The sequence below is a fragment of the Pteropus medius genome, unplaced genomic scaffold, assembly GCF_902729225.1.
Source record: "Pteropus medius unplaced genomic scaffold, Ma_sr-lr_union100, whole genome shotgun sequence".
Taxonomy (NCBI): Eukaryota; Metazoa; Chordata; class Mammalia; order Chiroptera; family Pteropodidae; genus Pteropus; species Pteropus medius.
The window spans coordinates 1,254,469-1,277,877 of NW_024353908.1; positions in this window are offsets into that span (position 1 = coordinate 1,254,469).

Below are 23,409 nucleotides of genomic sequence, written 5' to 3' on the forward strand. Positions count from 1 at the left end.
GTTCCCGGGAACCAAAATAAGGTTGCGATTCTGGGTCTCTTCAAGCCCTTTCAAGGGTCTTCAACTTCGGCGGCAGCAGCAGCAGGTTGCGTTGCCATGGAGACTGTACTGTGAGGCTGCAGCAGCGGCCGCGGGCCGCAGCTCCAATCCCCCAAACAATGCCGCGCCAAAGTGCAGGTTCCTCGCCCTTTTCCGCCTACTTTCCCCTTCTAATGGGGCTAGTGGCCTCAAATGTGAGCTACATCTTGACAAGACAAATTCCACCCCCTCTCTTTTTCCCCCTCTCTTGCTTGTCCTTCCTCCTTCTATGTCTTTGATCTATTAAAAATCAAAAGAACAAAGTCACAGAGGAAAGTTAGGTTTTGTTGTGGCTGCCACTGCACAAAATGGGGCTCTTCAAACAGAGTGTGGTGGAATCGAGGTCTGACAATGCTGATCCAGGATTGGTTGTAACTATAGGTCAAACTGGACAGCTCTATACAAGAGGACTCAAATTATAACCAGGCCGCCAAAGGGCGGCCAGCCTCCCTGTCCCAAACTGGCTGTAGTTAGGAGATTCTGGTGGCCAGAGATGCCTCCAGTCAGGGTCCAAATGCAACATCTGTGAGATTAGGGTTCTAAAGAGGCCCCCAAGTAAGGAGCCACCAGGACCCAAAGCTAGAACATCTGCTCAATCTTAAATCATCTTACAAAGTCCCTGCGTGGCACTGGACTCTGCCGGGATCTGGACACTCTTCACCTTCCTCCGCAGTGCTCGGCACATAACCAGTGATCAGTAAATAATAACTGGTTGTCCTAGATGCTGGTGCACTGCCAAACCCTCCGCCAGGGGGCAGGAGAGAGGGCGTGGTTCGACACTACAAGTCAAGAAACAACCGACAGCTGTACTTTACTGTTAAGGATGATTAGATGTTTGGAAGAAATGCAAAACCATCTGTAAACAGACTCTAAATTCAACTGGTTCCCCCCCCCCAAAGTGACAGTAACGTTAATATTATCATTAAAGTCAGATGTCATTTGTCACAATATATTTCTGGTGAGACCATCTCTAAGCCAAAACATATCTAGGCTATTTTCCTAAAACCAAGACCATTGTAAAACCCTCAACCTTGAGATACTTGGAGCATTTCTTTAGATAATATATTCATCATCCACAACTTAAATATGGTAGCAATATTAATTGAACTGGTTAGATCTGAGTCTAATACACAGACAATATGTTTAGAGATTAATTTTGTCCTATTGAATTTTCCAAGAAAACACAAATAGATATGTATTATATTCATCTCAATTTCAAGGTAATATGAAAAGTGGATTTTATATACTTCAAAAATTTACTCAGTTTGGATTCAACAGTAAGTATTCAATTTTGTTGGCAACCTCTGACTTTTTCATATTAAAAAGCTCCAACTTAAAATAAAATAGAAAATAATATACAAAGATCATAAAATGGGCGAAGGAAGAAAGCAAGACTAACTTGAAACTTTTAAAATCTGTATAATTCGATTGCTTTGGTAATGTGATGTCTATCACACTCAAGGAACTGATGTGCTAATGACCACTTGAAACACTTTGGCAATGTCTATAATGTTTTTGGCTAGAATACAACTCAGAAAATGTTCTAGCAAATGAACATTTGACAAGATTAAATTTAACTTTTTTTCAAAGCAGTATAAAAACCATGCATTAACAAAATTCTAGTTATTTTAATTTAAAAAATGTGCTAATGCAATTATGTTTTTCCTAATGCATATTGCAACAGTGTAATTATCTATAATATGACGAAAGAAGAGAAGAAATTTTCAAGTGTTGAACTATTGCTAAAGACTTGTGAACATGGAAAGCATTGTGCAAACTCTGGTCAATATCTCAGCACTCTAATCCCTAGATTCTAATCTCCAGAGGCAGACTACAAATTTCTACCCTGGTCACTAAACCTAGAAAAAATGAGATTGAAAACTGTTGGCAAAATCAGTTGGAAGACAATGCGTATATATTCTTGGCCCAAATGACCAGGCTTTGGAATTTATATTGGCAAGTAAACTCAAATATAAAATAAAGAAACTTGTCCAGCATCATGACTGCTTACGATATATGTTCTGTAACTGATGAAGCATATCACATACACACACCACAAATACAAAAGTTGAACTTGAGGTATTTAATATTTTTAATATTTTTTCTTTTTTATACACATACTTTTGCAGTTCTAAATAAATTAATAAAACCATTCCTTAGACAACTGAAAAGGCAAAACATAAACTGGCCAAAAGTCTCTGGGCCACCTTCTAGCTTTCAAGAAGGACTGAAAGAAGAGTCTGTGAGGCCTCTTTAGTAGAGCGGGCCCTGGAAATAACCAGGGTAACGACTACCCAGGCTAGAAAAGGTGAGTCTAAGGGGCTGGGTCCTCCAGTCCATTTCGAATGAAGCTCAACCACAAAGGTAATCAGCAATCCCTCTAACTCACACACACCCTCTAAGGCTCACAAATAATAAACCTATCTAGAATGACTAGCATTTTCAGTAACTCCAGACCCAATTTCTCCCAATTCTGAACATCATCAGCCTCATGAAAATGGTCAGTGAGAACTTAGAAGAAGATATGTCCTGGATACAACTTCCCTTTTTTCTCCCTTCCTCTAATGAAAGAAACTTTAACAATGGAGATGATTTGGTTATTTTCTGAAAAACTAAATATTCATAAAAATGTGTTCATACTTCCAAAATAGTTTCTGGCTTAGTAAAATTTTAGGATACTATTTACATCTAGCCAGCATCATTCTGCTATTGAACTTTGATATTCTTTGGACTTCCTTCTGTCTTCTAACTGTACAATAGGATCAGTATATACTGCTGAGACATTGTTTAAATTTCTTTAAAATGTGGTTCCAGAGCAGAAGACTCAACATCACCTGGAATTTAGTAATGCAAATTCTCAAGTCCCGCCTCTGGTCTACTGAATCAGAAACTCTGGGGGTGGGACCAGCAATCACTGTTTTGTTTTGTTTTGTTTTGTTTTTGACAGACTTCGGATCATTGTGAAGCTTGATCAAGTTGAAGAACCAGCAGTTTAAAGGACTCTACAACCCACTTCTGCTAATAGAAATGTTTCACTTATCAGTTTTTGTTCCTGAAGTCTGGAAGATAAATCTGGAAGGAGACTCAAGGAAAAGCTCTCTGAAGCTCAGGACTAAGAGCAGAGTACTAAGAATCTCAAATCAGAGGTCTGGCTCCTGTCTGCTCCTGGCCCAGCCCAAGGTACTGGGGAGCAACTTCTGTAGTTGCCAGCCCCAAGTGGCCCTGACTATAAGTTCTCATGTGTGAAAAAGTAAAAAGGAGGCAGCTATGTCTTCTCCAAAGAGAAGTCCAGAATGAGGAAGGGTGAGATGCTGACCCTCAGGTATGGATGGAAGCTGTGGAAGGAGGAGGGGACAGAAGAGAATAGTCTGGAGGCTAGGTTCTCCAAAACAGAGGAGTTCAAATACCACTTGCAGGGGGGGGGGGGGGGGGGGGGGAAGGGTGGGCCTGTGTGCATGAGTGAGAGTAGGAGTCAAAGTGTAGAGTATGTGCCAGAGGTGTGGGAGATGTAAATGTTGTGGGTGTAAGAAATGGAGGAGATTCCAGGAAGTGTGTGAGGACTATGGAGGATAAAGGGATGTGAAGGCAGGAGAAGGCAGTGACTGATTAAAAGGACAGGGAGATGCAGAGGTGTCAGAGGGGATGGGGATCAGAGTCTGTGGGGCTGTGAGAGAGTGTGTAGGAGTTTGAGGGAGTGTAGGGGTGAAGAGGTATGAGATGGTAAAGGGTATGAGAGGGGTAAGAGGAGTAAGGAGCGTGGAGGAGACCTGAGAGTTGTGTGGGTTTGCATGAGAGTGGAAGCCAGGGAGAGGAAGGTAAGAATGGATAGGAGGGGCTCTAAAGGAGGGTGAGGAAGAGAGGTTCCTGAAGGGTTGAGGGAGTATGAAAGGGTGAGAAAGTGTGAGGCATAAGAGGAGGTGGAAAAAGGTAAGTGAGGAGAATGGAAAGTGGGCAAGGGTGCTCCCTGTTCAGAAGGTCTCCCAACCTGCTGCAGAGAGGCAGGAATGCAGACTGAATAGAGATCAGATAAGTGTGAGTGACAGAGTCTGGAGCCAGGAAAATCTTACTCAGGGCCTTGCTCCCCCACCACTCTGCTTTCAGATAAATCAGAGAATAAGACCTCACCTCTCTGCACACCTTGCGTACCTGTCACACTAGTGCTCCCTGTGGGGATCCGCTTCTGCTAGTGACTGATTAACAGAGGTGCTTGGCTACACCCTATTGGCAAATCGTAGGACTCTTGAAATGTCAGGTGAGAACTGGTTTCCACAACTCTAAAGTGTGGGCACTTTCCTGGGGCCCAGGCCCCTGCACCCACTTCTAATGCCTTCACCTCTCCCTTCCCCTTCTTTAACTCTGAATTCATAACTTTTACCAAAAAAAAAAAAAAAAAAAGAGGATTAAGATGAGAACCCAGCCTTCTTGAAGTCCAGGAGTTTTCGTGACTAAACATAGAAACAATTTCCACAGATGCAGGTCTTAAATCTCACTTCCTGGGTGAAGCTCTGCTGGTTCTTTCCAAATGCCTTCTGGAACCAAGCCCTGCTCAGTATTGCCACAGTCTCCCCATTCTCTTCACCAGCAAATAATGGGGGCTTGATGTGAGGAGCAATAAGCACTGGACATCACAACCCAATTTATTTGGTCAGAGATTGTGAATCAAAATGGCGGTGAGAAGGACTCTCTCTTTCTCTGTAGCAAGAAACCTAGGCTTGTCACCAGCGAGGAAATGGCTGGTCTCTAAACCACAACTCTGACATGGCCTGGCTATTTGCATGTACAAACAATGTGCAGAAGTGGCATATCTGGGCTATTCCAACTTAAGTTTGATAATTAATAGTTAAGTTTTTATTTGCAGAGTAGAAAGGAATTTAATAGCAAGTAATTGATGAGGATTATTAAAGTAATATAAGCCCTGTCTATATAAATTAGGAGAAAAAAATTACCTTGGAGAGAATAGAATTATCTGGAAGAAAGGTCTAGGGTGCTTTCTCTAGCATCTGAAACCTAACTTTACTTCTTTACTTTAATTTCACTGCATAGTAAAACATAAAATTTCATAGATACTGGCAGATGCCATTTTATAATCAACTAGTAAGAAAATTATTAACATTGAGGTTAGTGTATACTATAGAGTTATCTAAAAGATTTTAAAGTTTTACTGTCAACTAATGCAATCATTTTACTTTTAATGAATGTTGATTTTATATGCAAATGAATTTTCAGCAATATTTTCTCAAATACTCAACTCATAAGAATAAATCAGGTATATTAATTTTTCAATATAGTTTTCATTCTCAATTATTTCCAGAAAAAAAAATTCTCCTTTCTTCTCCATTAAAGTTGTATTATTCTTTGTAATAAGAATAGTTTGGGAACTTATGCTACATCTTCAACAAATTACTATATGTCCTTCGAATACTGCTAGATTAAACTAATCATGGATTTCACAATATAAACATCAATGGTATTTTGCCAGAAATATGTACAATTTCTAGACGTCTGTCATCGATATATCAAATTTATCATTTCTCATCTTCAACTTCATTCACTATAATTGAATATGTGGAGTAAATACTTGAATTGTTGATATCTAGGATATATGTGAAATATGTTTTATATAACATATAGGAATTTTTAACTTGGTGTGTTTTTTTAAATATATCTATTTCAAACTAAGCAAATTTGAAATTTCTTCAGTTCTTAAACTTATTTTTTACAACAAAACTTGAACCTAAGTCCCTTGTAGTTATCATCATGGGTGGTGTATTCTAGGTCCTAATTGACCCATAAGCCTGAACAAACTTCATCTACTACAAGCACAAACACAAATAGCTTGAAAAATATTGCTGAAAGCTAGAAACATATTATTGCTTTGCTTTCACCATGTCACTGTAGCACATATCAAAGAATAAAGCCCTTACATGTTCATTTCTGTATCTTTAATTTCCAAATCCTATAAAAGGTTGGGAAATAGTGAGAAGGGACATAGAGAGAAGTGAGTGACTAGAGCTATGTTATTTTAAAAGAAAACAATTTTTAAAAAATAGTTAAGATGATTGTAAATTTAAGAAAATGAGCAAATAACCTCTGAGATCTCAAATGTGATTTCTGTGCATATCTAGTTGCCTACATTTCTAAACCTGAAGCCAAAATATACAGGCTACCATTCACATTGTTTTCTGTCAAACTTACAGAACTGTTTTTAAAATAGTTCACACCTGCCACATTATTAATTACATAATAAGGATAACCTAATGAATCTGATCTGTTAATTAAGAAAATAGAGGTACTCTCCTTAGTTTTCTTCTATATCACTTATGTTTACTCTTCTTGCAAGTCTGTCCATATTACAATTCTTTGCAAGGTTTTTGTTCTTAAATCTACCTTTTCCTTTTGCATTCTGGGTTGTTATTTATACTTTTTTTGCTACTTTTGTGCTACACTATCATTCTGTATAGTAGACAGCTTTTGTTAAACAAACTTTTCCCTGCTCTGATCCACAGCCCACCAGAGAAACTAAATTCTGCCCAGCGAACTAGAGAAGGAGCTTCTAATGGAGAACCTACCCATCCTCCTCTCCACCTGCAGATGGTGAAAGGAAACCTGCAAGACACTTGGCCAAAGTCTAGAGAAACCGTAGCTCTAAGGCATTTAAATCTGCATCTCCAGACTCTGGCTTGAGTTGGTGCTGCTCTGTTCAAATGCATACTTTGGAATAAAGAAAATAAACACTCCTCTCTCCCAAAGAGACGGCACTCCCTAAAGGAATACTACAAATGCCCCTGTTTTTCTTAAAATGTCTACCTGCCCCTGCAGTCCAATCTACCACAGAAATTAAGCCTTAGAAATTGGTGAGGTTTTGCCACCTTGCTGGTAATGAAAGGAATGTGTAAAATTTTTGAACCCAGCTAGAAACAACAGCCAAGGAGTTCATTTACTTTTTTCTATGTCAAAGTTCAGGGAAAGGCAGCCTAGCCCTCTAAATCATTTCAGATCTGAGATGTGGGGGTTACAAAGAAGGTTTAAACCAGTTTTAGGTTTTTACAAGATGTTTTGCTCCTCCTGCTAAAGTATTTAATTTTATTAGAGGAAATATGTAGAACTGTAAAGCTTAAGAATGGGGAAAACTTCCCAAGTCCCATGGGGTTCCAGAGGCCCTGAGAACCTCTTGACTCTCATGGCTCCTCCAGGAACGATAAATCCTCCAGGATCTTCGGGTTCTTTTTCCCAAAGCTCCCCATTACCAATTGCCCTGAGCTTTAGTCCCTCACAGTTCTCTCCACTGTTCTCTTTCTTCCTGCATTCACTCCCCATCTTTGTGGAGAAGACATTTCTAAGGGAACTACATTCATATGCCCATTTGATCAAACAAGAATCTGTTGCCTCTTCCAAACATAAACTTCCCTCCACTACCAGTTTTGTTTCCTGATCATTTTATCGACTTTTCTGAGAGGAAAACACACACACACAGAGAGAGAGAGAGAGAATGTGTATCTCACATCCGAATTGTCTCCTATTTAACCAGCAACTGGCAATCATCCGACATTAATTTATACAGTTGGTACAAATACCTAAGCTATTTAAAAGGCTGCTCTGGGTCGTGTGTGGCAGGGAACATCTATCTGGTGAATAGGCAGTGTCACACGGTAGCATGCTCCCTTGTCAAGGCCGATTGTGTTTTAGGCAAACATTTGCGCAAACATAAAGGCAAAGGTCAAGGACTGTTCAGTCCCAGTATGTGCTAATTCACCTAGCTAACCAATGGGGCAAAAGTTGCATTTTATATCCTCCCCCGGCCAGACCCAGGAGCAGGAGTCGCCTCCGATCAGGGATCCGATCCCTCCTTAATTTTTCCCTGGCTGCTTAGTCCATTTATTTCGGCTTCCTCAGAAATAACTGGCAGAGACGGGTTTGCCAACATCTGGATCAACTCTGCCCAACCTCTGGTGCAGCACATGTTTATGCCACATTCTTGAGTAGGGGAGAACTAATAATAATAAATAAAATCTGCCTCCCGGCAGACGGTAACAGATTACTGTTTAGCGCTTAAAGGAACGACCACAGCACGGATGCCTAAGTAACCATGCCATGAAATACACAGTAAACCAACAATATTATTCAAACCGCAGAATCAAAACCCAGAGCCACGGGTTAGTGGCAGGAATATGTATATAAACACGCATTTGTAACACATGTCTGTGAAAATGTGTGCGCGCGGTTGGAGCCGCCTTTCGAGTTTCTTTCAGGTCATTTTCCTACAATTCAGCGAACAGAGGGCATCGCTTTCCGGAGAAATAGTCCTCTCACCTAGTACGTCTACACCATCTCCGACAGATCATTTCTAGACATTTTCCCAGCCCCTGAAAAAAATACAAACGACTTCGAGTGGATGTCAACTTGAGCAACTCGGAAGTGGAATACTTTTAGGGTTAAACAAACGTGCGCGCGCGCTCCAACCCGTAGGGTTTACTTTGCATCAATAATTATCTGGCGAGAACCAATAGGCTCACTTTTTTTTTCCAAATCGTCTTTTTAAGGGAAAAGTTTTTCCTTCTGATAAACCTGATGGTCGCAGCTGTGCGCGTCCACAAGCAAGTACTTTACACGTGCAAAATTCATTCTTGAGAGTGAGGCGAGCCACTGGCTCAGCTGCCGCGCGGCACAGAGCTAGCCCCGGGCTACGACTTGTTGCCTCCGTGGCCGGAGCTTGGCTCTCTAAACCCCGTCATTCAAGGCTCACCGGCCTCTAGGACTCTGATGACAGGCTTTGGAAAGAAAATGCTTCCCTGTAAAACACCCGCAAAACCAGAGCAAAGTCGTAGGAGGCAGCCATCACAGCTGGGAGCTTAGAGTCATTTTCTCGTCCCTAAAAAGAATAGGAAAACTCTCCCCAAAGTGCATTTTCACTGCGTTTCAAAACCAAAAAGAAAACAGGAAAAATAAATTAATAACTTACCCCGACCTGTCACAACACTACATTTTGAGCGTCCGCTTAACACTTTGATTCTTCCTTTAGAGCTGCAGCCTTTTCTTTCCTCTTGCCAGAAACCAAATTTCAAACTAGTTGCGATTTTTTTAAAAAAAAATTTTTTAAGAGCTAAAACTGGGTTTTATACTTCTTACATCTTGCCAGCTAGAAGCTACCTCAAATACTTCTTCATTCTTTCTTTAACAAAATTCCCTAAACACCACCTGGGCAGCTTCACAAAGCTTAAAGTTTGTGTGGTTTGTGTGCGCAAATGTGCTGTGTGCGTGTGTGTGTCTGTGTGTGTCTGTGTGTGTGCTCTAGTGTGAGTTAGTTGCTTTTAAAAAGACGTCGTTGTCATTCAGAGTAATAAAAGTGTGGTCCCCATGTTTGGGTGTGGGTTTTTACATGCACCTCTCATTTCAGTTAACTTTTTCCGAGCTGAGAAAGCTGCTAGCTTACTTTCAGGAGACTTTGCTCGTTATTCATCTGTTTAGTCGCCTTAGAGACACAAAAGCGGATCCGCGGCGTTATGAAAAATGGCCTGGGCGCAGAGAATGTCACAGTGGTCGGCGTATTATTTTAGCTTCTTAAAAAAAAAAAACTCAGGGAAAGTTTGCTTTTGATGAATTCAATAAAAGCAAAGCTGCAACGGAAGAGATTTTCAGCTAAAATCATACAGCATGGGGCAGAGCTTAAAACAGCCAGATGGCCAAAGGTAGAGGGACCCTCTCGATTTCAAAACCCAGATCTAGAATTCCGCCGGCTGAGCTTCTTAGCTTATTTAATCCCGTGTGTATCTTTATAATTTTTTTCAATTGATTTCCCCTCTCCTTTATCCACCTCTCTCTTTTGGTCGCCCACCCCTCTCTCCACCCCAGAAGTTGCTGGTGGGGACACATCTTGGGATTTGCGGAAGTCACTTTTCAATTTCCCCTTTGATAATAGAGTTAAACATCCGAGCGCGCGCGTCGGGTGCGAAGCTAACTTTGAAGGCGATAGGCCCGCTCATTGCGGGCCATCATCGGGTTCTTGGTTGAAAAGTCCAGGCCTTTGAGACCTCGGGATAGCTAAGGCTTTTGAATATAAGGACAAATACTTTCTTACCCCTACCCCCGCCCCACCTTCCCAACGCGACCGAGGAAACTGAGAAGAACATGGCTCACCCTTCAATCCATTACCCTTGTGGATCCCTCCCTTGCTATCTCAAACCGCAAAGCGTTGTATCCCTGGTAAATTTCTTAGCGGTGCTTTATAACAATTTTAGAGAGCAGAGAGGCACAGACTGGGATGGCCACAGCAGTTCCATCCTGACTTTGGAATGGGAGTTGTGAAATTACTATGCATTCTATTTGAGCCATGTTCTTGGAGTCAGAAGTTAGCCAAGCAAAGAAATGGGGAGTGTGGAGTAAAAACAGATGACACGACTTAGAGTCTGGGGCTCTGCCTCTGGAGATTGTGGGGAAGGGTTGAAAGCCACCCAGGATCCCATTCCTCCGCGTTTACCCTGACAGGATTTAGTCGGGTCTGCGAGTTTGGCTACCACTTCCGGGAAGTCTTCCTGTTGGACTACACCCTAGCCTGACTGCAGCTCTCCAGGCTGGGGAACTGGGTGGGGTGAATGAGCGGGTTTTCAGAAAGTTTTGGAAATTTGGGCCCCGCGGGCCCAGGTTTAATCCTAAAACTGCAGAGGGTTGGGGGCATGGGTTAGAAAGAGGGCTAAGACGTTCGGGAGAGCAAGGATTAGCACTAAAGATGCATCAACTTTGGCGAGCCTGAGGTGGGCGGAGAAAGAGGAGACAATGCATGAACTGCCTCAACCTTCCTCAAAGGGAGAGGCAGCTCAAGGAACGAGAACAGTGGTCCCCTTGGCGGAGCGCTGCTCCAAGTACCAGCTCTGCCACTTCCTGGCTGAGGGGCTCTGAACAAAGTCCTTTAAACTACCCCAACCTTCTGTTTCTTCATCTCTAAAATAGATGCAAAAGTAGAAAGTTTCAAGTTTTTTTTTTTTTGCGGGGGGGGGGGTTGTTTGTTCGTTTTAAATAAGATTTTGAATGCAAAAAGCGTATAGAAAGTGCGCGATAAATATTTACTGATGTGTTGTCCGTGTTACCGCTACTGTTGTCCTTACTATAAAGGCTGACATGGGCTCTGCCAGTACAGTAGCCTGAAACACAGGCTCCCAACAAGCGGTTCTCTGAACCCGTGCCCTCATTCCTTCCGCTCTGGAGATACAAAAGTGTCCAGACTCGGACTTCTGGAACCTTACAGAAATCCCGATGGTCCCGGGATAGGGATAGGAATATCTGTCCACACGAGCGTAAACCCGGCCCCGGTGGGTTCTTGATTGCCCCCGCTCCTTTTCCTAAGCGTTGCTGCAGAACCCCAGGTATCTCTAGAAAGGCCTGGAGTATCCCTAACCCTCGTTCCTCACCGGTGCCAGAACCCTGGAAAAGCCTCCAAAGTTGGGTTACATACGACCCTAAAGGGGTGTGGGGTGGAGGAGGGAGAGAAAGGTACTCTACCTTTTGGAAGTAAAGGAAAAGCAACCAGAGGGAGACTGGAGAAAGACTGCCCAGGAGGCTGAGGTGGTCAGGCCAGCTACCCCCGTGCACTGCGAGTTCACACCTAGAGCCTTCCGGGGCAACTATTTTTCATAGAAAATACCAGTAGGAAACCGGGGTGAGGTTGACCCCTGAGTGAAAGTCTTAGACCTCCAACTGCTCCAAGATTTTGGAGGAAGGAGACAATAGCTCAAAATCCAAGGTACACCTCTGAAATACCCTGTCAAAATTCATGCCCCCAAGTGTAGGACAAATGAGCTAAAAATCCACAATGCTGGGGCTAGCCTATATCAACCAACGTTTAGAGGCGCATTTGTGAGAAGTCTTTTTACCACCACTTGGAGTTACCATTTATTTGTGATGTTTGAAATGAGAAAAGGTTGATTTCTGGTTTTCACCCAGTCTGAGAATTAGACTTGCTATCACTGTTTTGCCTACCTTGGGCATATTGTGCCTCAGACCCAAATCAGAACATTATCTGGCACCCAAGTTATAAACAGGACAGGTCCTTGGTTCCTCAAGAAAAGGAGGGTGCCAAAAGTCCATTGGCACTGCAGGGGAAGCTGGAGTCAAGGGCTGCTGGCTCAGGACACAGTGTCTTTCTGCTGCCCAATCTCCTTACCTTTCGTTTGACAGCATGTCCAGCCACATGTCACTTGGAACATTTTAAACCCTCAAGAATGGAAATGGTAGAGAGAGGAATTCCCAGACAGAGGTTTGTGCCCTGGTCATTTGTAAATGGAGAAATTGACTGGGTTTAATCTAAAGATTTTTGTATCTTTAACTCAAAAACAAACGGCCTTTGGCCAATAGATATGTGTGGGAGTAGGATGGAACTGATTTAAATAACTGTAATAACAGACCCCTGACTTTCTTGGCCTGAAGATTTCTTATGATTAATGAATGGCTTTGCTTTGTATTTTACAATTATAATTAATCTATTGGGGACTCTATCCACTTAAATATGTGACCAGCTAGGATATGATGAATTGTGGTCTGTCCAAAGCATTCCTTTCACCTCAGCTTTTATGGCATCCCATTCAGACAACCCTGTAGGGCCAAAGCTTGCTCCCAACAAATCTCATCCCCACTCCCAACTCGACATTTCTCTCTCTCTCTCTTTCTCTCTTTTTCTCTTTCTCTCTCTCAAGCTTTCCGGGTTGGGCAAGTACCAATAAAAAGGAACTTGGACGTAGTGTGGATGACGTTCCCACCCAAGGTGGAGCTCTCCCATTAATTGTCCCAATAAATTGAGATATAGTGTACATGATGCAGTGAAGCAATATGATTATAGTCCACGTGCATGACTTAATTAAGCTATTTGCAGCTTGATGCTGCAAGTCAACGGGTGTGCAAGTGAATTAACAATTGCCTGCTCCCTATCCTCAGAATGGCACATAATTACTTTACTAGTAGTACATATCAATTTTTGATGATTGCAGAAGCAACGCTTGCTTCACCAAGAAGCTGCTTAATAACTCTCTGTTGTGTATTAAAAAAGTAGTGTTTGGAAATATTTTGAAGTTGCTCTCAACATTTTTATAGTTTCTGTTTGTGGCCTTTAATGGACTGCCATTTTATTCCTGATGTACATTTTATAAAAGGGCAAAGGCTAAACTCTAAGTCTGTGCTCTGATAGGGAATTGGGAGTTTCCCTCCTTCCCTTCACCCAGAGAAGGCCTAACGCTATGCTCCAGGCAAGTTGGCTGAAGAGGATATAATGGACCCATATAAAGCCTTATAGCCACCTCTAAAACTTTCTCTTTTTTTACTCAACTCTCTCTCTCCATACCATACACACACATTTCTTTCTACTTAAAGATAATCTAAGGGGGCTCTGAGTGCCCTCTTCTTCCAGCAGCCAGCCCCTTTCCACCTCCACAAATGCCACTATGTCCCAAAGGAGGCATGCCCTTTGTGGGCAAGGCTAAATAAAGCAAGGTGTCTGGTGGACTGGCGGAGTAATGTGTACTAACGTGGGTTGATAAAATTTGCAAGAGGTCTAATAAAATTACCCAATCCAATGATGAAGACACTGACATTCCAACTTCCTGGGCACAATGGTCTTTGTTTAGACTAACATCGTGTCAAAGCCCCAACTCACTTTTACCATGGCTGGGGATGGGTGTTGAAAATGTACTTTTGTTCTACGTGATTTACTATTTGAATCTTAAGTCAAGGCTGATCGTTTGACCTCTCTGGATTGAACTAAATTCATCACCTATAATTTTATTAAAAAGCCCCATGGCTATCAATTATAATGAGAGCATGGGGAGCCAATATTTTCAGGGAAATATGTCAACCTCATCAACACAAGGCACTTATACTATCCTTTTCCTGTCCTGAGCTGAGCAGGCACATATCTGGGGTTCTCTCTGAGGATCCGGGGTCAATGCAACACCCAATGAATGGGTGGTAGCATTTTGGATAAAGAGCTCTTCGTTGGCCTAGGACTCAAGCTGGGTGAAATGGTGCCCATTCCCTGATTTAGACCAAGTTCTAAGTGAGCCTCCTGCCTTTGGACACAGGAGATGGTTTACAAACTGTGCACCTAGACTTAATCCAAAGGAAATGTCATGAAATTCCAAAAGGCAAAATCAGGATCAGAACTACTTGCCCTCATTCTTGATAGTGCTGCTGTAAATCACTTTGAAATTACAGTTTATCTCAGCTGAATATCTGTCTGAGAATCTGTGTTATTGCCTGCTACTAAAATACATGTTACAGCAGTCTCATTAAAAAATTTAAGAAGGGTAAAAATTTCCAGTGATCTTTTAAACCCAACTCGACATTAATTCATAAAACTAAGGTTGCAGAGTCTCTACTTTGAAGGCTTCCTAGTCAAGTTGATTTGTTCTTGTACCTGAAGCAGGTGATGTTTCTATAGAGACATCTGAATGGCAGCAGGAGTGAAGGACAAATCTAATAAAGCCTAATAAAGTATGAGCGTCAAAATGTCATTAAACTTACAAAGATGAGACTGAAAATCACCAAAAAGGTAAATGTCTTCATTAGTCTGATCTCTGAAGACTGTCGAACATTTCATTAATTTATAATTTATGATTGTTTGACAAATATTGAAAAGTATGTAAATATGAGCAGGATAATGTCTTTTCTGCGGGAGATGAGGAAATGACCCAAACTGTACGTGCCTGCAAGATTACACACAGGACTCAGCTCTCTGTTATCAAACTGTGCCGCCCCTTTAGCCAACATATTGTGCAAGTGACAAGTGAAATAGTGCAGATAAACCAATGGTTTAAAACGTAATAAAGACAACAGCCATTTGCATTTTTTACATTTTATTACAAAGGTAATTTACTATGACACATTTCTGAATATAATTTATGAAATATGTTAAAGCAATTACATCGTGTGTACAGCCCTCAGAGCTACAAAATTTAGATAAATAATAATGTTATAGATCTTCAGAGACTTTACTATTGAAAACATATCATAAAAGGAATCCTTTATTCTAAACACGGGTTGTACAGGAGAAAATAATGCCAATAAAATTTAAAGTTAAGAATAAAATCTTGAAGAACAATAGAAAGTAAAAGAATAATATTTTTTTGTTAGAGTTGCAAAACTAAATCTTCATTGTGATAATTTGCTTATTTCACAGAGTTTATTATCAACAATTTCTCTCCTTCCTGGAGTCAACATTAGGTGCAAGATATTGAAGGCTTCTTGGGAGGGAGATACAACAAGAATGTATATTCCCTCTTCCAAACTTCTGAGTTCATTCCTTTTCTCCATTTCTCTTTTCTAAAGCACAGGACTATGCCAGCTTTGCAAAGTAAAAGAGAAATCCATTATTTGAAGGTCAGTACTGTCTGAATGGATCCTTCAAGCAGATTTTCTACACCAGTCTGTCATGAGATATCAAAACAGGAGAAGATTTTGTGGGGAGAAAAGTTTACATTAATAGAACACAATATAAAAATGAAGGACGTTTAATTTCTCCCCTCATTTTCAGACTTTAATTTATTTTGTAATAACTCCATAATATGTTTTAAAATGGGGAATGTATGATTAGATGCTTTGGATTCAGCCTGCAGCTATTCTTATCAACTTTGGGGTGGGGGGAGAACCTTCCTTCTGTACTTAGAGGCACAATGCTTTGCAAATGGTTTAACTTTAAAAGTCAATCATAAAGCAATCCTGAAATGTGCTCTTTTCTTGCCTATGAGGGCAAGGGTGGGAGGGGGCATGACTTGGGATCATTCCACAACCTGAGACTATCTGCAGGGCTTTTTGTAAGTTTGTTTGAAAGATTTTAGGGAGTATTACCTGCTATAACAGACTTACAGCCACAGCTCCCCTCTCAGATGTATTATATCTCTCCAACCTAAGAAAAAGGTCCTTGACACAATTCAAATCCAAATTTGTGGGGCATAGGGAGCATGTAATAATTGCACCCGCATCTTCTCTTTCAGTTGGGGGGCCTAGCAGCCCACAATAACTGGCCCCCAAAGCTTCCTACTCCTCTTCAGTTCCAACACCCAACACTCCAAGAGGATATACAAGCACTGGAGCCCTGGAAGAGTGCCCATAGAATCTTGTCCAGCTACTAAAAATGGGCCATTACCAAACGTGGCCAACTTTCTCAGAGCAGTGGGCAGGTGAGTCCCAGGTCTAGTTACCTGTACTTCGAAATCCATGCCCCAAAACTTCTGCTCTCGCCCGTCTCCCGCTAGACATTTGGTGTCAGACCGCGAAGCAGACATTCCTACCACCTTCAGGCGAGGCTGTCTAGCACCACTGCCGTCTCGACAAAGGTCCCTCAGACCCGCAGCTCAGTGGGCTTTAGCTTCGGGACTGCTCATTAACCCCTACCCTATCCATTCAGCTGCGTAGGTCGCCCTTTTACCCTGCTTTAGAGCAGCTTCTCACTTTAACAACAGTAATCTCCCGCACCACGGATCCCTAGCCCAGCAAAGGCGGGGGCTAATTCTGATAGCCCCTGGCCCTAGCAGAGTCTCGGCACCTCCCCTTTGCTTCCAGCGCTGGAGTGGGCCAAAGAGGTGGGCTGAGGGTTAGTTTTAACCAGGGTTAAGTCAGTCCTCCACTCCAGCCTTTGTCCCTGTAGGAATGTTTAGGGGCTGCATATGCTTTTGTGTTGCAAACAGCAAGCGGGGTCCCCAGGAGTCCCTGACCCCATGCCTTGCTGGGAGTATGGTTTCCCTGGACAACTGTGGCAGGGCTGGCCTCCAGGCAGTGGTCTTGCGGAGGCACGCTGCCACGCACCCCGCGCCAGCGCAGACACTAAGCGTCCTGCGCACATACAAAGAAAAGTTGCGAAAGAAGCGGGGCAGAGTGAGAGAGACACAGACAGAGACAGACAGAGATAGGGATAGAAATGAAGGAAAGAGCTGCTCGCCCTGATAGTGAACTACCTGAATACATGGACTAGACGAAGGGGGTAAATTTAATGAGAGAGAGGATCAATAAAGAGAGGGGAGGAGACTAAAAAATTATACCTGCTGATGTGTCAATTTCAATGAGCAAACTATCTTCTAATAACAAATGAAACAATGAAAGGGCTGCATCGTTTCCTGTCAAGCTCTCCATACATGACCCTGTTTTATATCTGCACGGCCGTGTTTCGATGACTTACTGTATATAAAAAAAAGAAACTTTGCCGCGTTTTTTTTTTTTTTAATTCTCTTTGGCTTGTCAAGCTTTTCTTTCCGAACAGTCAGATGAGTTTAAAAAGAAGGCAAAGGAGAGGAAGAAAAAACAACCACCATCACCACCCAAGAAATGATAAATAGCATCTCATAGCTAATCGCTGGAGGGCGCGTTTACCAATTCATAATCATTTATTCTCGGTGATGTATGGCTCTTACTCTTAAATCTGAAAAGCTTCTATATGAAGGTGTAAATAGCTTTTTTTCTTTCCTGCTGTAAACCTTCCTGTGTTAGCAGTGATTGATCTCATGTACAATTCGTCCCAGAGTGCTGTTTTACAGGGGGAACACTAGCTTTTGGAGATTAACTGGGGAGTCTGTTACATATTAATGAAGCCGGGAGATATACTAACGTTTTGGTAATTTAGTTATTTGTGTCTATAGCTATCGTCGTTATTTTCTTTTAGACCCCTGCGGTTGTTATCCATAGAATTAAAAACTGGTCCTTAGAATTATTTTTTTTCCACTGGCAACTAAATGCCATTTAATGTGAAAAACAAATGTTGACTTCTCTCTCGAAGGAAGTGTTTCCTGGCAAGACATCAAAGTGTTTGAAACTGTATTAGTGGGTTATTTTGGTGTTCTTAGTCAGAGCCTGCACTAACTAATAACCAATGGGGGGTGGGGGGTGGAGAGGAAGTCTTGGTCTGCCTCTATCATAGAAAAAAGTTATATATGATCTTCTAGGGGAAGAGGATGAAGTTAAAACTCTAGGATAAAAAGTTCCTGGCAAGAGGTCCACCAAAACATTTGGAAATTCATATTTAATAGATATTGGGAGTGTAGGTGGAGGAAGAGGAGCAAGAGGGTCCTCACTGATTTCCAATTTGATAATTAATATTCCACCAAATGAGACATCAAAGTCATTAATGCCTGTGTGTTCTCAGAGAATGAAGTTGAGAGAATTGCAATCCTAAATAAAAGCCACATTCTGCAAAGGGGTTGCTTCACAGCCTGGTATAAAATGACATTAGTTCTCTGTTTTCCTGTAGAATTTTAATTTTTAAAATGCTCTGGCTCCCCACAAAGGATTGGGGAATTGTCTGTGGCAGGAGGCCTCTCCAAATACCCCCCAATTCTCCAGGTTCTGTGGAGAACTCAGGACCATTGCCCATTGCAGTAGTGAAGCGAGGAGGGCAGAAAAGTGGTTGAAAGGCTGTGATTAGAGTGGAGTGAGCACCTGCATCTGCCTTGTGTAAGAAAAGGTAGGTTGTCCATTTACACTTCCACTGAGCCTCAGAACTGCCTGCTGAGTTCTGGAGAGACCAGGAAGTTGCATAACATCTCTGAGGAACACATCTGCCCCTGGGTCTTGACCATGTGAATCTTAGTCCATTGGCCTTTCTGATCACCTAGCCCAGGCCTGGTCCTTCTCTCCTCCCCCAAAAGGGAGTTCTTCTACTCTTCCCTCTCACAGCCTGTTACCACTGTCTTCACAGAAGCCTGGACCTGGAGCTTTAGACTTGGTGCCTTTCAGCCCAGTGTCCGCTGTGAGGGCAGCTTCAAAAAGCAACAAACTTTTCATAGTTACGAAACACTGAAGCAGTTGGCCAGGGTGCACCTCTTTTGTTTTCGGGGGCGATTTATGTTCTTTATAAAAATGTGGTTTTGAAAAATAGAAAGGGCCTTGAAAATGTTGTTACAATGAAAAAAGGACAAATTAGAAGACATTTTCCATGATCAAAGGCAGAAGAGAGAGTGCGCATGGGCATTGACAAAGCTTGACTTATTCACTCCCCTCCTTTGCAAGCCGGGGCAACAAGCGTGTCCCCCATTGACAAGGCACCCTATTCAGACTGCAGGTGCGAAGTGGGCCGGAGCACTCGGCCACATTATGTCAAGGTTGTTGGAGATTAGTGTTCAGGCCTTAATAACTAAACCGCTTGATTTACATTGGAAAAAAGCCCCCTCAGCCGTGAAAACAAAATCGTTGAACGCGTGATCATTGCGAGGGAGGCTGATATCCTAATACTAGCATTGTTCTCAGCTGGGCCTGGGGGTGACCCTGCCTCCCGAGCCCAGCTACACTGCCCCACCCCCTCCCAGAGTGGATTCTGGAAGAAAAGATAATGAGTTGAAGTTTTACTGGGGCCTAAGAAAGACAGAGTAGGGGGCTTCCCTGAGAGTCCAGATTTGGGGTCCCAGCTTTGGCAGAGCTTGACATAGGAGAATCATGGAGGGTCTAGAACCTTATACAGGCCCAATGATCTAGTGTCTCAAGGCTGGACTGGCTCCGGCATTATTTTTGTGGGAGAGCTGGAGGACTTGTTTTGAAATTTCCCAAGCAAGAACAATTTTACCCACAGGTGATGATTATTTGAAGGTGACCGAAGAGATTAAAAAAAAAAACTTACAAAGGACTAAGACACACCCACTTACTTGGGTTGCCTCTGAGAGAGCTACAGTGTTTATGCCAATTTCTTCCTTTAAGAAGAGCCTATTGTAGAGAAGTCCAGAACTATTAGTAGCCCTGCCTCTCTTTACCTGCACTTTCCATTTTTCGTTTTCCCAGGGATGGAGGGAGGTCCAACTTGGCCTTGTTTCTCTTTCCTGTGTGAATATTTGAGGGCAAATTTTATTCCCCCTTACGCTGTTACTTAAGTGACACGCCCCCTGCACCCCTTCACCCCCACCTCCACCCATGAGAAGAGATCCAGAGAACAAGAGATTTTTGGTTGGAACCTAACAACAGGCATTTCAATATGAATATGTATTTCTTCTAACTGTAAAATCTTTTGTGGAAGTCAGCTACTCAAGGCAATTTCCATAAGATCTATTCTAGAACAAAAGGTTCAGTGGGGACAAGGTGAGAAAGCTATTAACTATTGTCTAACACTGAAAAGGTTGTAAGTCAACGCCTTGGTAGCTGACCTGTCAGGGGAAGGTATAAAGGCTTTATTCATGCAGTCCCTGTAATGTTCCCAGCTCTCACAAAACTGTTTCTATGATTCAATTTTCTTACCCCTTTTCTTAATTAAAAAGCTGAACCATTAGAATAACACCTGCATCATGTCCTGACGGTGCCTGCATACTAATTCCAGAGCCTTTACAACCAGTAATTATAACATAAAATCAGAGATTGAATAAAACAGAAGGATTTTGCTCCCAAAGCCTTGTTAATCCTCTTTTAAAAGGGTCTAGTGAAATAATTCAGAACAGTATCCGGAAGTTGGATTACCAATACTTTTTTTTTAACTTTTTACAATGAAATGATAAGTCACACTTAAAGGAAGCTCTGTTTTTCTACAAGCCTTTTTTTTTTTTTTTAAGAAAGTTGACAGGGTTTTTTGAATGATAGAAAGCATTTGACTATATAGTCCTTGCTTAATAAATGAAGTGGCAGAAAATGTACGGGAAATTTTTATGACATGTTTGAAATACTTAACTTTTCTCAGGTGAAAGTGGGTACAGCGTAATTTAGGATTACTTATGTGCATGGTGCATCAGATGACTCTCATTTCTCTCTGAGAAATAAATAAGCAAGGCTTTCAGGGGCAGATGGCTTGTTTTCATAACGTAGAAATACTCACATATCAGGCAAATCTCTTCACTAACATGTTGGGTGTATATATATATTTTTTAACGCTTAATGAATACAGTGATGAGTACAGAAGCTAGAGGCCGCCATTCATCCTTAAGCAAAACCTTGCCAGGAACCTTGAACTGTCCGCAGTTTCTCCCCAGTTTTGGCAAAGAACACTGTCCTAATCTGGTTAATCTGACCTTGCATGGGCCAGCCGTCAGTCACAGACAAGAGAAAACTGGGTAATCCTTCTGATATTTTGTATAAAATATCATTTTTTGTTAGATTTTTCCCCTTCTTTTTGTCATTATTCTACAGTAGTACAACCCAACTCATGGAAATTTATCCAATTTTTGTTTCTCCCCTCTGCATTTTCCAAGAATGCCGATTCATTGAGGTTCAGAACCATGCACATCTCTGCTCTACTTATTTTGAATTATCGATATTCTTGCCCAGAGTTTACACTAGATCTAAAGAAGCCAAAAATGCAGGACAAATTTCAAGTTTATCTCCTGGTCATATTTACATTTGATTAATTGCATCCTAAGGTAACTTTGTTCTTTACCTTTTTTTCTATGCAGCTATTTTGGATGTTTGCAAAGCCACTGGAAGATTGAGTCAAACCTCAAAACCCCTACTTGTCTATTTAGTTTCTCTTCTTCCTGAAAGGTATTGAGGTCCAAAATTGATAAAGTTCCTAGAAAACTCTCAGGCATTTTCCTCACTGAAGATATTTGGGCTAAAAGGCAATGCTGTCCTGCTCAGATAGGCAGTTAGTGACAAGTGGAACATATTATTGTGGGATCCTTGGACACTTGGTAATTAAGATGTTATCAGTTTTCCCAGAATGAGGATTTAGTATGAGAAAACTATTATTATTTTTAAAAGTTCTGGTGCTTTCTGAGAAGAATGTGCTTTTGTATGACTTTTGCCCATATGCTTCATCCTTGGTCACCCACTCCTGCCCCCCACTCTCATATTCCCACCATCCACACCTGGGTCTTGAAAAGCCCAACACAAGAATCACAGTAACAGCATGGACTTATGGCAAAAAAGAAATAAATATCTAGACCAGCCAGGCCATAGAGTTTACAGCAGTGCTAGTGTCTTAACAGTCATGGGTGTGTGGGTGTGTGGGTGGGTGGGTGGGGTAACATTAAGACAATCAGGTTCTTGCAGCTTCTTTCTGCACTAAAATAAACTCAATTCCCTCTACTGTTCCTTGGGCCTTTAAAAATTAATGTCTCTGCCTCAGTGCCCAGCTGCATCAGGCTCTGAAACTCTCAAAAGAATACAAACTGAGGTGGTTTCAGGATCCTCAACTAGCCTCGGGGCTGCCTGGCGAGGCACACCCTGCTACTGAAGCTTGAGGCCGCTGGAAGTGCCATATGTTCTAGGAGGGTCTGGAGATCTGATTCCAGAAGAAGCTAGAGGGAAATGTCTAAAAAACGAAGTCATCTAAGTAATAATAATAACAACATTAAGAACAAGCACTTAACATGTAGATTCCAAATGTTTCGAGGGTTATTTTATTTCGTTCTCCAAACAAATTTGCGAAGGAGATTCTTTTAAAGCCTATTTTACTTGATGAGGAAATTGAAGCACAGGAAGGTTTCATCACTTATCCAGGGGCACAGAGCCATAGGTGGACAAGCCTGAGAGCCTGGCTCCTAGCCAAAGACTCCCACCACGCCTGCAATTTTAACCTGGTGCTCTTATTCGAAGTAGCAAAGAGAAGCTCAGTAGAAATTATTAGCACCCTAAACTGCCTTTGGCGCTGCCACTACGGGCTGGGAGGTGGGTAACTTTCCCAGAGGACAAGGCAGTTTATCTCTAGGGTGAGACTAGCCATGGGCACTTGGGAACCAGTGCATTCAACCCTCTTCCAAAGGTTACACTATTCAACTTTCTGCCAAAAATAAAGGTTCAGAGGAAGTCTGAGCTCTCCTAGAGGCAAAGGTGCTGAGATTTCCCAGAGCACTTCTCCTATCCTCTCCCCTTACTCCCTTGATTCTTACGCCCCAACTCAGACTAAGAAGGTTCAAAGGCGGGCCTTTCCTTCTCCAAGACCAGCACGGGATGCCAAGGACAGCAGTTTCTCCTCAAACTCTTTTCTCACGACTCCCGGGAATGGTCCGGGTCGCGCTGTCATGGGCGGATGGAGATGGGCAGGTGGAAGAATTGGGATCCCTCCTTGCGCGGCCCTGTGGACTCCAGACAGCCGGACCGCGAAGCGGAGAACCTGGGACGCGAAAGAGCCCGGCCGGGAATGGCCAGGTTCCTTCCTAATCCCCACTTGCACGCCCCCGCACTTTTTTTTCTGTCCGTGAAACGGCTTTAATGAGTGCGCCCTCTCAGAGTCGGGGTTGGAGAGACCTCACCAACTTGTCCCAGAGCCAGAGGAGAGGAGGGACCCTTCCGCAGGTGAGAGACTGAAGGGGGCGCTAACTGCAGCACTAATGCCGATGGACCTCCTTCCTCGCGGTTCCCATCGACCTGGACGTGTCATGGCAATTCTAGTGTCCCTCCTCTTGTGGCTGCTCTTTTCACACCCACGCGTCGCTCCACGCTTTTGCGCGCTGG